The sequence below is a fragment of the Camelus bactrianus genome, chromosome 35, assembly GCF_048773025.1.
Source record: "Camelus bactrianus isolate YW-2024 breed Bactrian camel chromosome 35, ASM4877302v1, whole genome shotgun sequence".
NCBI classification, from domain to species: domain Eukaryota; kingdom Metazoa; phylum Chordata; class Mammalia; order Artiodactyla; family Camelidae; genus Camelus; species Camelus bactrianus.
Window position 1 is genome coordinate 20,826,457 of NC_133573.1, and position 14,775 is coordinate 20,841,231.

Sequence of the window (14,775 nt, forward strand, 5' to 3'; positions counted from 1 at the left end):
CAAAGAGTGTTGGGATCACCATGTTAGAGGAGAGAGATGCTTGAAGAAGGCAAGATGGGGCCCCAGAAGTAGGCATCAAAGCCCTCCACTGTCTCAACTCAACCTTCCCTTTCAGCCTGGTCTCCCAGTTTTGGGCCCATGCGATTTGTATTTTAGCTTTGTCATATGTTCTTTTATCCCCCACCCACCCTTCCCTTTCCCCTCCATTCTACTTCTGTTCATATCTGGAATGCATTTCTCCCTAGTCTCCTGGTCTCTTCACTGTAGACCAAATGTGATTTCCATCATAAAGCTTTCAGGATGCTCAGCTGGGATTAGTGACTTTCTCTTGTGTGCTCCGAAGGCCTTTCTTCCTAGTACTATTCCAGCCCTTACTATGTAGGGACTTACATAACAGTTATTAGCAAGCCTCTCAAAATTAGGTTGTAAAGTCCTTTGGGGTGAGTAGACATTGTGACAGACAGATGAAAGATAGAGAGAGAGAGATAGAGACTGTGAATGAACCATTCATTATTTATCAAATACATATTTATAGGGTGCTTTCTAATGTTTTAGGCTCAGGGGATCATTATCTTTAAAGAACTTGAGTCTAAAGCAGAGGGAATGAATATATGTATATTCATGTATGACTGAAAAATTGTGCTGTACACCAGAAATTGACACAACCGTGCAAAGTGACTATAACTCAGTACAAAAAATAAAGTTAAAGCAGAAGGAATGGGGTGACAGTAAGTAATGTCTAATAACATTTTGCATTAGATATCCCAATAATTTGAAATTGGGTTTCTGACTGAATTTATTTCATTACGCTAATACGTTCTCAATGAGTCTTTCAGTGTGTTCATTAATTTATAACATCATCATTTTTACATTATAAATTCAGGGTTTAAGAATTTTATTGACTCCTCAAAGTTATATCTGCCAGTAAGAGTGGTGACCTCCCGAGTGATAGAAAGAAGTTTTGTTTGCAGCCACTAACCTACCAGGCTTTACCGAGAGGTGCTCTCAAGAGGGAGGTGATAATGATTCCTCATTCGCTGTTCTTTTTAAAATAAAACAGAATAAATAAATAAAATAAAAGTAACTCTCTCCTAAAACAACAGAAAACTCAGTCTCTACAAATAAAATAGAGCAGGACTTGATAAACCTTGGCTTTCATTTTCACTGTTGGTCGCTACTGCTCATCACAATTGGGTCCATCTTTGACTTCATCCCTAATCTTGATTAGAAAACTTACTTCTATAAAATTTCTCCTAGTTTTGGCCAAGTTTCTGGGAATTCAGACCAGTTTGGCAAAAAAAAAAAATTGTAGTTTCTTACAGTTGTCAGTGCCTTTCTACTTTTACAGCCAATAATCAGGCTATTTAGGGTATTGGTGCTAACTAATCAAGTCTGTATTATCTTTTTAGTAATATCCCATTCTGAGTCTCTCGCCTTGCCTCCCCTCATGCAAACTAGAGAAAACAAACTAACTAACCATATATTTTTACTGAGTAGAAAAGGCAGAACTTTTTTGGTTAAACCTTTTCAAATCAGAAGGTTTCTGTACAACTAACTTCCCCTAAATTTTCAACTACTTATTCTTTTCCATTTGAGAGAGAAAAGTTTTGCTTTCCTTCTCTGTTACTCAACCCCTCCTTTAGCCATTTTTTCCCCAAAGTCACTTCTCTTATTAATTCCCTAATAATGTGCAGTTTTTAAACTGCTTGTGATGTGTTCTTTCTTAATAGCATGTGGTCATCACTCGAATCATGAAATAGTTTTAGATACACAAGAAGAGATTAGAACTGCTCCTGGCTTTCAGATTTTCAAACAGAAACTTATCTCACTATCCTCTCAAAAGAAAATAAAAATAAAAACTTATATTGCTTGTTTTTTCCACTCTTGTCATTCCATTAAACACTGAGTGAGGTGCATGACAGGTGCTGGGAAAACCCGTGTTGTTACTAACATGTTTGATTTACAACATATATGGAGTTGATCTGTTAACTTCTTAAAATTTTTTCTTAAAACAATTTACAAGAGGAAACCTACAGCCCAGAAGTTTATGTTCTAATTTTTCTTATTTGAAAGTAACTTTCCTTACCTCCTGTGGATTTATAAAATGTGGTTGTTGATCTGTATTCAGTTAATGAAGAGTGACTCTGAAAGTTTTTATAGAATAGGAAAAAAAAATGGCTGAACCAGCAAAACTTCTTTTTTGGGGAGGCAGAGGTAACTAGCTTTATTTATTTATTTATTTATTTAAACAGATTTATTGAAGATTGAACCCAGGACCTCGTGCATGCTAAGCATGCACTCTACTACTGAGTTATACTCCCCTCCCACAAATTTCTTAGATATGTAAAGTTGTGCAAGACACCTGGAAATGTTAATATCAACAAAAATATTAACCAAAAAAAGAATTTTCCGAGCAAGAAAGTGACCGAGTAGCATATAGCTACAGATGAAAGAAGTCTCTTTGATTTTTACAAATGATACGTGACCCCTATTTGTGCAGGTGGAGACTCAACTTTGAGGCTCTATGTCAGGAGCAGTGACCAGTAAACACCCTCAGGAGATGTAACCCCCTAAAGAATCTGCATGTACCTGAGAAATAGGAAGCTGGTCGATATTAAGCCCTAGGCAACAATGATGACCAGATGTCTCATTCCTGTTTCTCTAATGATAGCAGCCCCCACCGCAGAGGATGCTCAGCCTGCATGTTTGCGGTTAAGTGGCTGCTACATTCTCTCCAGTTACTAAGGGATTTATGTTACATGTGAGGGAAAACTTCCTGACAGCAAACTAGTTGAATATTCAGATGGGAAGTATGTCCAGTATGTTTTAGGTATTGCCCTAAATGACCGACTCTTCAAATGTGTTCCCATTATAGAAATGTTCTATTCTTACTGTCTTTATCAAATGTTATTTTTGAAGAAAGACTTGTTTAACCGACTGGACTGTAATCTCTGTCCCCCTTAGCTTTTGTATCCCTAATACCTGGCAAAGTGCCTGACATTAGAAATTTGATAAATGTTGACTGAATTAAATTTGAAAGGTGTTATTATTTGGTAATTTCCATAAAACTTTTCCATTCCATTGATGGAGATCCTGTGGGAAAGAAAGGTTTCAATTTTTGCTAAAGCAATAAAACGTCTTTGACTAAGGAGAAAGACCAAAATTACATAAAGACCCACATCAAATTTCTATAGAAAGGTGTTTTATTTTTCTTTTGGTTTGCATTGTACAGTGAAAGATCATAAGGTATTTTTAAAAAAATAGTGGTTAAGATAAAATAATTAGTAATGCCAATAATTAGTAAGTAATACTTAACAGTAGTAAGTCTTATTTGGCCTGTGGAGAGGGTTTATTCTAGATCATTTCAATATATGTTTGGAAAGGCCTATTTTTTAAATATTATAACACATTTTAATAAATGAAGGCATTTAAACTTTACTCTCTTTCAGTCCAAAAATGGATAGCATAGGGTCTATAACATGTATGGAGAATTTAGCATAAAAAGTCTTGATTTGTATCTGAAAGCAGGCATGCTCTGGTTTCTTCTTTTCCTTCATTCCATTAAGCTGGAATCACAGACAATTCAAGGCAAATCACATGAGACCCTGGGTCCTCGATGCTTTTTTCAGAGCGCTTCCAAGTGGTCTCACTTGGACAATGCCGTATCCTGGTTCTGAATGCAGGTGTGGAAGGTTTGTGACTCTGTGTCAAGGGGATTGAACCCTCTGTTATTCTCTATTATTCTAGGCTTAAGGAACCACAGGTCTGTAGACGTAGCCCCTGCCAGGCATTCATATGAAGAAACCATCATATCAGCACACAAGTATTATTTTCATCCCAGAATATGCACCACTTTGTGACAGCAGATCCAGCCTGCTGTCTAATAGACACCAGAGTATTCAGTCCCCTGCTGTCATCCCGGCCTTCCACATCTGTGCCTTTTTTCTACTGGCCGAGTGGCTAGGATCTGTCCCCAACACAGCTTTCAGAGTCTCTTTGTCTCACACCTCTTAGGAAATTCATACATTTTTACAGACAGGAAACCAGACTTGTATTGTAATAAATCTATCTTTATTAAATATCCAGTCTTAGCGAATTCATCAGGCACATGAGTGTGTTATCTTTCCTTCCTGCCAGAGCACATGCTCAAGCCTTTCTTTTCATCCACGTGTTTAATGATGTGTCAACCCCACTGTCCGGAAACTTGCATTCTGCTTCACAAGGGCAGTCGATAGACTGTCCATGTTGTCCCTTTTGTCTTTTTCTAATAAGTTCTTCCAGCAGAGCTAAAAAGAATAAAAAACAAAAAACAAAAAACTATGACCTTTTCAATACATCATTTGAACCAAAGTTCAGGACAAATTAAGAACAAGATCGAGATAAGTTTGTGGCACACACACAAACGTTGGCTCAACTTCCTTTAAAAAATACTTTATTTCATGGCCTGAACTATCTTATTTACTTTGGGTATAGACTAAGTGGCATGTGTGTATATAAAAAAGTAATAAGCAGAAAATATTAATAGAATGCCACCAAATATACTGTGCAATGCATTTTAGTTTTTCATTTAAAGAATCAACAAAGCACAGAAGACACGAGAACTATCAGAATGTATTTATTCTGTTTCTTAGCGTGTCATTTTTCCAGGCAGCGAACACAGAAATAAGGGTTCTTTCAGCCAAGACTATCACAATTCATCTGCATCCTAAAGGCACAGAGCCTTTTCGGAACAATCATCACATTGTCCTTTCAGCAATAATACACTATAGCACTTTTCGATTGTTTCCACAGAGTCAAGGGGATTCATCCAACAGTAATAGCCGTGGGCAGAGCAGCAGCTACACCAGTGTGAACACATCCTTTATAGCTTCTGGTGGGGAAATGCAGAACTGGGTAACAGAGGCACGATGTGACCCATTATTCCAAGCTATTCTGGCCATGCTTGAGAGGCAGGTGGCACTTTCCAGAAAATTAGAATCAAATAAAATAGATCCTTTTGCTCAAGAGCCTAACATCTATGCCGCCAAACCCTGTATTTATTTAGTCTCGCTCTAAACTGCCCGTGTGTAGTTCGCCTTTGGTCACATCCAGGAACGCCAAGAGTCCTCAGTCCCCGAGGAGAGACAAAGTGGCCTGTTCTGAAACCCTCTGTGGCTTGATAGCGGTTCAGACAGCACTTTGCTTCACACTGCTTTCTAATTCTCCTCGTCCTGTCTCCTACCCCTTCATCAAGATGATGGAAGTGAGGTTTGACCTCTTTTCTCCTTCAGTGATGCACCTGATTGGACCAATGTGGGAAGAAGAGATGCTCTGAGGGGAAAAAAAAAAAAAAAAGATCATACGCAGACTTGCATCCATTTACAGTCATAGCCACAGAATCAACCCAGTCTGACCTGGCCTGCTGAGAGGAGATTACTTCCCAGGTCTTCATTAGAGCACAGAATCCATGTAATTCAGTTGCTAAGGTTGCTACCTTTCTGTAGGTGCAATCACATTCAGGCTTCAGTCCTTTGTACCCATCTTCCCCCCTCCAAAAAAAAAAAAAAAAAAAAAAAAAAACAAGAATCACAGGTTGAGTTTGGGCACCTCATTCTTTACCTGCAGGGTCCTAACCTGTGGTTACAGCTGCCCGGCTCCCATACACCCACAGATCTTGGCTGGCTGATTTCAATAATGATTCTGTGGCAAAAGCAGGAACTTTTGTTTTGTTTTGTTTTGTTTTCCAATTCCTTCATCATCTTTTCAGACTGTCAGAGCAATATGTGCTCACCTTAGAAAATCCAAAAAGTATAGACAGTTATAAAGGAACAAAATAGGGCTGCCACCTGGAGATAAACCTATTAACAGATTTACCTACTCGAATGGTTTTTCCTGGTTCAAGAGTTTATCAACAATGGGACTGGCCAGTAAGCCTCGCCAAAGCCTTGCTATTGATTCTCGGCTTCCTCCTCAACAACTCTGGAATGTAGTGATGTTTCTCACACTTCATTGTAGCTGCCTATTTGTTTGTTCATGCCCATCCTTAAGGGAGTGTCTATCACATTGTAGTTGGTCAATAAACATTTTTTAAAAAATTGGGGTAATTTTGGTTCATAACGTTATGTAAGTTTCATGTGCACAATATTATATTTCTGCTTCTGTGTACACCACAGCGTGCTCACCTCCCAAAGCTGAGTTTCCATCCATCACCAGTTGATGCCCTTTACCCATTTCACCCTTCCCCCTACATCCCCACACGTTCCCCTCTGGTAACCACTACTCTGTTCTCTGTATATACATGTTGGTTTTCATTTGGTTTGGATCGTCCATTTGTTGTTTGCTTGCTTTTTATATTCCACATATGAGTGAAATCACCCGGTATTTGTGACATTTTACTTAGCATAATACTTTCAAGGTCCATCCATGTTGTTGCAGATGGCAAGAGTTCATCTTTTTTATGACTGAGTAGTATTCCATTGTGTGTGTACACACATCTTCTTTATCCTTTCATCTATCGATGGGCAGGTTGTTTCCATATCTTGGCAATTGTAAACAATGCTGTGATGAACATAGGGGTGCATATATCTTTTCAAATCAGTGTTTTCATATTTTTTGGATAAATACTATACAGAAATGGAATTGCCAGATCATATGATAATTCTATTCTTAATTTTTTGGAGAAATCTCTGTATTCTTTTCCATAGTGGCTGCACAAATTTACATTCCCACCAACAGTACACAAGGGTTCCCCTTTCTCTACATTCTTGCCAGTGCTTGCCATTTCTTGCCTGTTTGATAATAGCCATCCTAACAGGTGTGAGGTGATACCTCACTGTGGTTTTCCTGTGCATTTCCCTAATGATTAGTGGTGCTGAACATCTTTTCATATGTCCATTGGCCATCTGTATGTCTTCTTTGGGAAAAATGTCCATTTCAGCAATTCTGCACATGTTTAAATGGGGTTGTTTATTTTTTGTTGTTGAGTTGTAGGAGTTCTTTATATATTTTGGATATTAACCCCTTATCAGATAGATGATTTGCAAATATCTTCTCCCATTTTGTAGGTTATCTTTGCATTATGTTGATGGTTTTCTTTGCTGTGCAGAAGTTTTTAGTTTGATATAGTCCACTTGTTTATTTTCACTTTTGTTTCCCTTGCCTGAGGAAACTTATCCAAAAAGATATTGCTAAGACCTGTGTCAAAAAATGTACTGCCTGCACTATCTTCTAGGAGTTTTATGGTTTCAGGTCTTACATTCAAGTCTTTAGTCCATTTTGAGTTGGTTTTCGTGTGTGGTGTGAAATAGTGCTCTAGTTTCATTTTTGTGTGCGTGGCTGTCCAGTTTTCTCAACACTATTTATTGAAGAAACTATCCTTTCTCCATTGTATGTTCTTTTCTCCTTTGTCATAAATTAATTGTCCATATATATGTAGGACAATAAACATTTCTTCACTGAAGTAAAACAAATCAATGCAATTATCCAGCAGTGAATTTCTGGCCCAGAATCAAAAGTTTAGTTTGGGTTCACAGTTGTAGCCAAAAGCAAGTCAAGTTTTATCTGCCGAGGAATGCATATATTTTTCTTTCAGTATAAAATGTCTACTGTCTTACTTTAATAATCTGGATGGAATTCCCTGTCTCTGATGATTCTGACATTTCATAAATGTCCAGAAAAAGAAACAGAAAATAAGAAGGCACAAAATAATCAGTATTTAACAGTTTCTAGTTAGAGCATTTCCCACTGTTAATACAAATATCTTATTTTTAAACCTTGTTCATAACTCTGGGGAAAAAAAATCAAAAGGCAACAAGGTATATGATGGAGAAATCCAGCTCTGAAGGTGGAGGATATGGATTTAAAATTTGGTTTTGACATTTTCTTACCCCAAAGTTAATCAGGTTACTAAACCATCCAAAATTAAGAAAACACTTTCAGTTTCTTCACCTGGTGAAGTGCAGATAATGACCTCTTCACTGAGTTGTTTTTAGGATTAAATGAGGTAAAAGGCAAAAGCACCTGGCAGAAAACCTGATTATGCGGTAGGTGGTCAAAAACTGTTGGTTGAATCCGAAGGAATACGCTCTCTCACCTTATTTTCCTTTCAAGTTTATGCTAATTTCATTAAAAATTTAGACATCACAGACAAATTCATTTTACAAATTGCAAAAATTAACAACTGACGAATAGAATCTCAATGACCCCTACAGAATTTCAAAGTATTCACTGTTTTTAAAACTTCCACAAAAGAAATTCCAAACACAATAGATACAATGGTGAATTCGTCCACGTATTTTATGAAGAAACAATAAAGTTAACATGCATTTGCAGGGAGCACAAAGACAGAAAAAAACTTTCGCACTTATTTTATGACAACTGCATGAGCCTAACCCAAATCTGAAAATGGCATTAAATAAAATTTCCCTCATGCACAAAGAGGTAAATATAGATAAAATATTAACAGAGTAAACCCAGTGTTTATTTATTCCTTACACAAGGAATAAGGCATTTTGTTTAAGCTTCTTATCTTACTTTTAGGTGGTGCTTTTCTTCCACCAAATAATCATTTTATTTATTTACTTACTTATTTATTGGTACTCTGTGTGAGGAAAAATGATTTTACATTTTGAATTTTCTTTTCTGGAAGTGCCGTTGTCTGGTTTTGGTATCAGGGTGATGGTGGCTTCATAGAATGAGTTTGGGAGTGTTCCCTCCTCTTCAGTCTCTTGGAACAGTTTGAGAAGGTTAGGTGTAAGTTTTTCTTTAATGTTTGGTAGAATTCCCCAGTGAAGCCATCTCGTCCTGGCCTTTTGTTTGTAGGGAGTTTTTTATTATTATTATTATAGATTCCATTTTACTTCTAATAATTAGTCCATTCAAATTATCTATTTCTTCTTGATTCAGTTTTGGTGGACTATATGTTTCTGGAAATTGCCCATTTTTTTCAAGGTTGTCTGATTTGTTGGCATATAATTGTTCATAGTATTCTCTTACGGTTTTTTGTATTTCTGTGGTATTAGTTGTAATTTCTCCTCTTTCCGTGCTTATTTTGTTTATCTGTGTCCTCTCTCTTTTCTTTTTGGTGAGCCTGGCCAGAGGTTTGTCAATTTTGATCACTCTTCTGAAAAACCAGCTCTTGGTTTCATTAAATTTTTCTATTTTTTAATCTCTATTTTATTTATTTCCTCTCTGTTGTTTATTATTTCTTTCCTTCTGCTGACTTTACGTTTTGTTCTTCTTTTTCTAATTCTTTGAGGGGGTAGGTTAGGTTGTTTGTTTGAGATTGTTCTTGTTTTTTTGAGGAAGGACTGTATCACTATGAACTTCCCTCTTAGGACTGCTTTTGCTGCATCCCATAGATTTTGTGTGGTTGTGTTTTCACTGTCATTTTTCTCAAAGTATTTTTTTAATTTCCTCTTTAATTTCATCATTGATTGACCCATTGGCTTTTTAGTAACATGATATCTAGTCTCCATCACAATTGTTTTTTTCTCACTTCTTTTTCTGTGGTTGATTTCTAGTTTCATGCCATTGTGGTCAGAAAAGATGCTTGAAATAATTTCTATCCTCTTAAATGTGTTGAGGTAGATTATTAGATATAATGAGGATATTAGGTAATTATTATCCTCCTCATTTGAGAAGAGGGACAACATTCAGACTCTGTCATTAGAGCTATATCTACATGAGACAACCATGTCTAGCATGCAGTATACTCTGGGTCAAAACATTTTTCCCCTTTTCCTTTTAATATAGAATTTTACACAGAATTTGCACGAGAGACAAGAGATTAGCTTTTTATCCAAATAGCTGATTAAGTCACACACTCTTGCTGCAGTGAAGCGGTGAAGACACACAATTCTCATCTTGAGATTTAAGACATTGGTGTAAAAATTCTAAGCAGAGGTGAGCTGTTGCATCTGGTGTCTCCTGGGGAAAGGACAGCAGATTGACCACCCAAGTGCCATCGGCTCCAATTCCCCATTGTCCAGGACACAGCCCACCAGCTTTCTCATTCCTGTCCCTGTGTGGGGTTGGCTGGACTCAGGGGACTGACTAAGTCTGCCAACATCATAAGAGGCGAAGTCAGTAAACCAGCAGGCCTGTGGGTTCATTTATAATGACAGATACAGTGTTTGGGTAAAGCAGACAGGGGCTTTCCACCCTCACCCCCTCCCCAGTCCACCCTCCACCTGCCATCGGTAAGCTCTGTGCAACACCAGTTTGTGAGAACTTGGTTTTGTAAGCCTTGAGTCAAAACAAGAGAAATTAGTTTTATAGTTCCAATGTTCAGTGGCACTGAGTGTGTTCTGTCCATTTCATTTAACTCTTTTGTTGCCTTTCAATGTCTCAGGTAAAATGAAATCCTTCTAGGCATTGTCATCGATAACAGTCTGGCCTGGGTACCACGACTGAATGTTTCAGTCAGGATTTTAGTGCCTGGATTGGTCAGACCATTTAACAGAAATGTTCACCTTACTGGGCAGATTCTTTGACCTTAAAAAAAAATGTTGTTTAATTAAAATAAAGGCTTTAAAAGTGATCCAAACAATACAGGCTGATCGCCATGGTCCTTAAGTAGACACAGTCTTAACCTGCCTGAGCCCCAGGTAGGGTAAGGTGCTTTGAATTGACCACCTGTGGTCTCTTGTCCACCTGTGGTCTCTTGCCCACATCTGTGGCCAGAGAGACTGGGCCTTATGAAGGAGGTGAAGCGGGGATATGGGGAGAGAAAAGGCCAGTGGCACAGAGGTGGCCTGGGGTGGACTTGTGAACACTGTAACTGAGGTCACCTTTCTCCTTTACTTGGTAAGGAAATCAAACATCGCTCATTGTTCAGTTTCACTTAGTTCCTCTTAGCTGCCATCCCTCACTTTGTGTTTCTGCCTTCTAACAAAAAAACATCAGCAGTGGAAACACCTTAAAGGACCATTTTTAAATAATATGTAAAATATGTAAAAGCTCTTAGATGTCCAAAGACTTCAAGTTAGCAAATTGTGTAGCAAAAACATCTCATATCTAACAGAAACTCTGCCTCCAAGAGAATGGCAGGACCCATGAATCCCATTTCAGATTAGAAGTTAGCAACATCGATCAACTCCATGACCAGTTTTCTCCTGACAAGTTGGGCTACTTTTTTTCTTTTAACTGAAGTATAATCAGTTTACAAAGTTGTGTCAATCTCTGGTGTACAGCTTAATGTTGCAGTCATACATATACATACATAGATTTGTTTTCATATTCTTCTTCATTATAGGTTAGTATAAGTATTGAATATAGTTCCCTATGCTATACAGTAGAAAGTTGTTTACTTTATATATGGTAGTTAGTATCTGCAAGTCTTGAACTTCCAATTTATTCCAAAATTGACACAATATTGTGAACTGACTATACTTCAGTTTTAAAAAGTAGAAAAAATAATGTTTAGCCTGTAAAAAAAAACTGACTAACTCAACCAAAATGATTGAAACCCTCACTTGTAAGTATCTTCTTCAGCTAAAGACAAAAGATGATACTGGGGTGGTAGTCTGGGACCTCAAAGTGGAGGAGGGCAATTCACGTGAGGATAGAAAAGCAGGTGTTTGGTACACAAATGTTTGCTGGGTGTGTAAAGACAATGGGACACAGAGAGGAATTTTAACAAACAGACTTGGCTGGTTCCTCCCCATCTGCACACCTAGTTCATACTATAGTTATCTGTGGTGGTAGGTCCCTTCCTGGAACAGGTGCTTTGTCTACATCCTTTTAGCAATTTAGTAGGAACATCCAAATTTATTCTTGAATCTTTTAGGCCTTTATTGTTTTCAGCTCAAAATAAGCTGCATGCCAAAGAGACATTCTGGGGTGGCAAATTTTGCTCCTCTACATCACCATCTGTTTAAACATCTTATACTTTGTGGCAAACAACTAACAAATTCCTCTTCTGCCCCCAAGTTTATCTAAGTATTTTCTGTTTCTCCACATCAGCTGGGAATTTCAATCTTTCTTTTCAAGTGTTAGACTGAAATTATCTTCTAAACTAGAGGGTGGTTAGGCTCCCTATGGTAAAAAAACAAATAAATAAAGTAAAATAAAAAATTCATCATTCAGCTAAAAAAGATGTATCAAACAGTAACCTCTCTAAACATAAAATTCAATGACAGGATCTATTTGTCCTCAAACCTAATGAGATTTAACTCTCGGGGGTAAAACGTGAGATGTTTTATTATAAACAATTATTAGAATTAAATGAAGCCAAGAGGCTCCAAGATATTCCTCATTTTGATCTATTGATTAAAATACTATTAAGTGTCTATACATTGCTACAGTATGGTCCCTATCATGTTTAAAACAAAAATTATGACCTTTTCAGTTAGAGACATTCGTGTATGCTTTGAAATACTTGTTCTGACCCTTATAAATATATCACTTTCCATCTCATGAACATCAAACATTTTCTGGTTTTAATTCATCGTTTTAAAAGTGAAATTGATGCACTAAAGCTAAATGACTCATGCTAATGGGAACTCTAGGGAACCCCACCTAGTGTCAGGGTCTGGGATTCAGAGCTTCATTGGACAAAAAGGAAGAGATTTCTGGCAGGATCAGTAGCTCACTTCCTCATGAAGCATTTGGTGAGGGAGGACCAGTTAATGGATGCCTGTTGCAATTTAGATTTTAATTCAGTCCTTTAAGATTGTGTTACTTCTCCCAGAAAAGGCCACATTTGGCTTCCCAGAAAGACTCCCCATGTGGCTGGCTTTCCCTCTGAATGGCAGTGCTTCGTATTGGAGATCTGACTCAAGCTCAGTGGTTCTCAAACTTTCACTTTAGAGTCACCTGGGAAACTTTTAAAAATCCAAGTTTCCAGGCAGCACCCCTGACCAGTTAAATCAGAATCTCAGTATGAGATCCAGGCAGAGTCCATAATGCCATTTGCAGCACCATGGATGGACCTGGAAATTGTCACAGTAAGCGAAGTAAGCCAGAAAGATAAAGATAAATACCATATAGAGTTTGGCCCACTGTCGCCCGCCGTTCAGCCCAGCCCAGCCCAGCCCAGCCAGCATGTCCTTCCACTTCAGCTCCTGCTCCACCGCCTTGCCAGGGCATGGCACCCAGGTGCCCCTGAGCTCCATGAGCCCCTGCGGCTTCGGTAGCAGCAGCAGCAGCCACCTCTACGGCCTGGGCACCTCGCAGCCACGCGTGGCCATGTGCTCATCCTACCGGGGCCCCGTGGGCGCTGGCATCCGCGAGGTCACCATCAATCAGAGCCTGCTGACTCCGCTGCAGGTGGACATCGACGCCTCCATCCAGCAGGTGCGCCAGGAGGAGCGCGAGCAGATCAAGACTCTCAACAACAAACTCGCCTCCTTCATCAACAAGGTACGGTTCCTGGAGCAGCGGAACAAGCTGCTGGAGACCACGTGGGCGCTGCTGCAGGAACAGAAGTCGACCAAGAGCAGCCGCCTCCCAGGCATCTTTGAGGCCTGCATTGCCGGCCTGCGGAAGCGGCTTGAGACAATACAGCTGGATCGGGACCGCCTGGAGGTGGAGCTTCGGAACATGCAGGACATCGTGGAAGACTTCAAGAATAAGTACGAAGATGAAAGTAACCGTCGCACGGCTGCCGAGAATGAGATCGTGGTGTTGAAGAAGGATGCAGATGTTGCCTACATGAACAAGGTGGAATTGGAGGCCAGGGTGGACGCCTTGAATGACGAGATCAACTTCCTCAGGACTCTCTACCAGGAGGAGTTGTGAAAGAGCTGCAGTCCGAGGTCTCAGACACCTCCATGGACAGCAGCCGCTCCCTGGACCTGGACGGCGTCATCGCTGAGGTCAAGGCCCAGTACGAGGAGATCGCCAACCGCAGCCGCGCCGAGGCCGAGACCATGTACAAGACCAAATTTGAGACCCTCCAGGCCCAGGCTGGGAAGCACGGGGATGAACTCCGGAATACCGGAAATGAGATTGCGGAGATGAACCGGGCCGTCCAGGGGGCTGCAAGCGGAGATCGACAGCATCGAGAACCAGCGTGCCAAGTTGGAGGCTGCCATCGCTGAGGCTGAGGAGCGTGGGGAGCTGGCACTCAAGAGGCACGCGCCAAGCAGGAAGAGCTGGAGGCTCCCCTGCAACAAGCCAAGCAGGACATGGCCCTGCAGCTCCGGGAGTACCAGGAGCTGAAGAATATCAAGCTGGCCCTGGACATCGAGATCGCCACCTACCGCAAGCTGCTGGAGGGCGAGGAGAGCAGGTTGACCGGAGATGGAGTGGAAGCCGTGAACATCCCTGTGGTGAATTTCACCGCCGGTGCTGGCGGTCGGCTGACCTTTCGGGGAACCATGGGCAGCAATGCCCTGAGATTCTCCAGTGCTGGAGGGCCCGGGGCCCCCAAGGCCTACTCCATTAGGACCACATCTGCCACTGGCAGGAGCACCCTCAACTGAGCCCAGGGTATGGGAGACCGTTACCCCGACCCCATAGTTACAAGACAACTCACATCCCTGGTCCCAAAACTGCAAGGCAGTCTGAAAAATGATGTCGGAATAGCTCCCAATAAAGCAGCCTCTTTCTGAGGCCTGGGCCAGCCAAAAAAAAAACAAACAAACAAACAAAAAAAACTTACGGTATCACTTATATGTGGAATCTAAAAAAAAAAAGAAAAAGACACAAATGAACTTATTTACAAAACAGAAACAGACTCACAGACATAGAAAACAAACTTACGGTTACTGGGGGGGGAAGAGGGGAATGGAGGGATAAATTGGGAGTTTGGGATTTGCAGATACTAACCACTAAATATAAAATAGATAAACA

At 40.0% G+C, this 14,775-nt stretch overlaps 1 pseudogene; it reads left to right on the forward strand.

Moving 5' to 3' along the window:
- Positions 1 to 13,023: 13,023 nt before the first annotated feature.
- On the forward strand, positions 13,024 to 14,500 carry LOC105079282 (keratin, type II cytoskeletal 7 pseudogene; annotated as a pseudogene).
- The last annotated feature ends 275 nt before the right edge of the window (positions 14,501 to 14,775 follow it).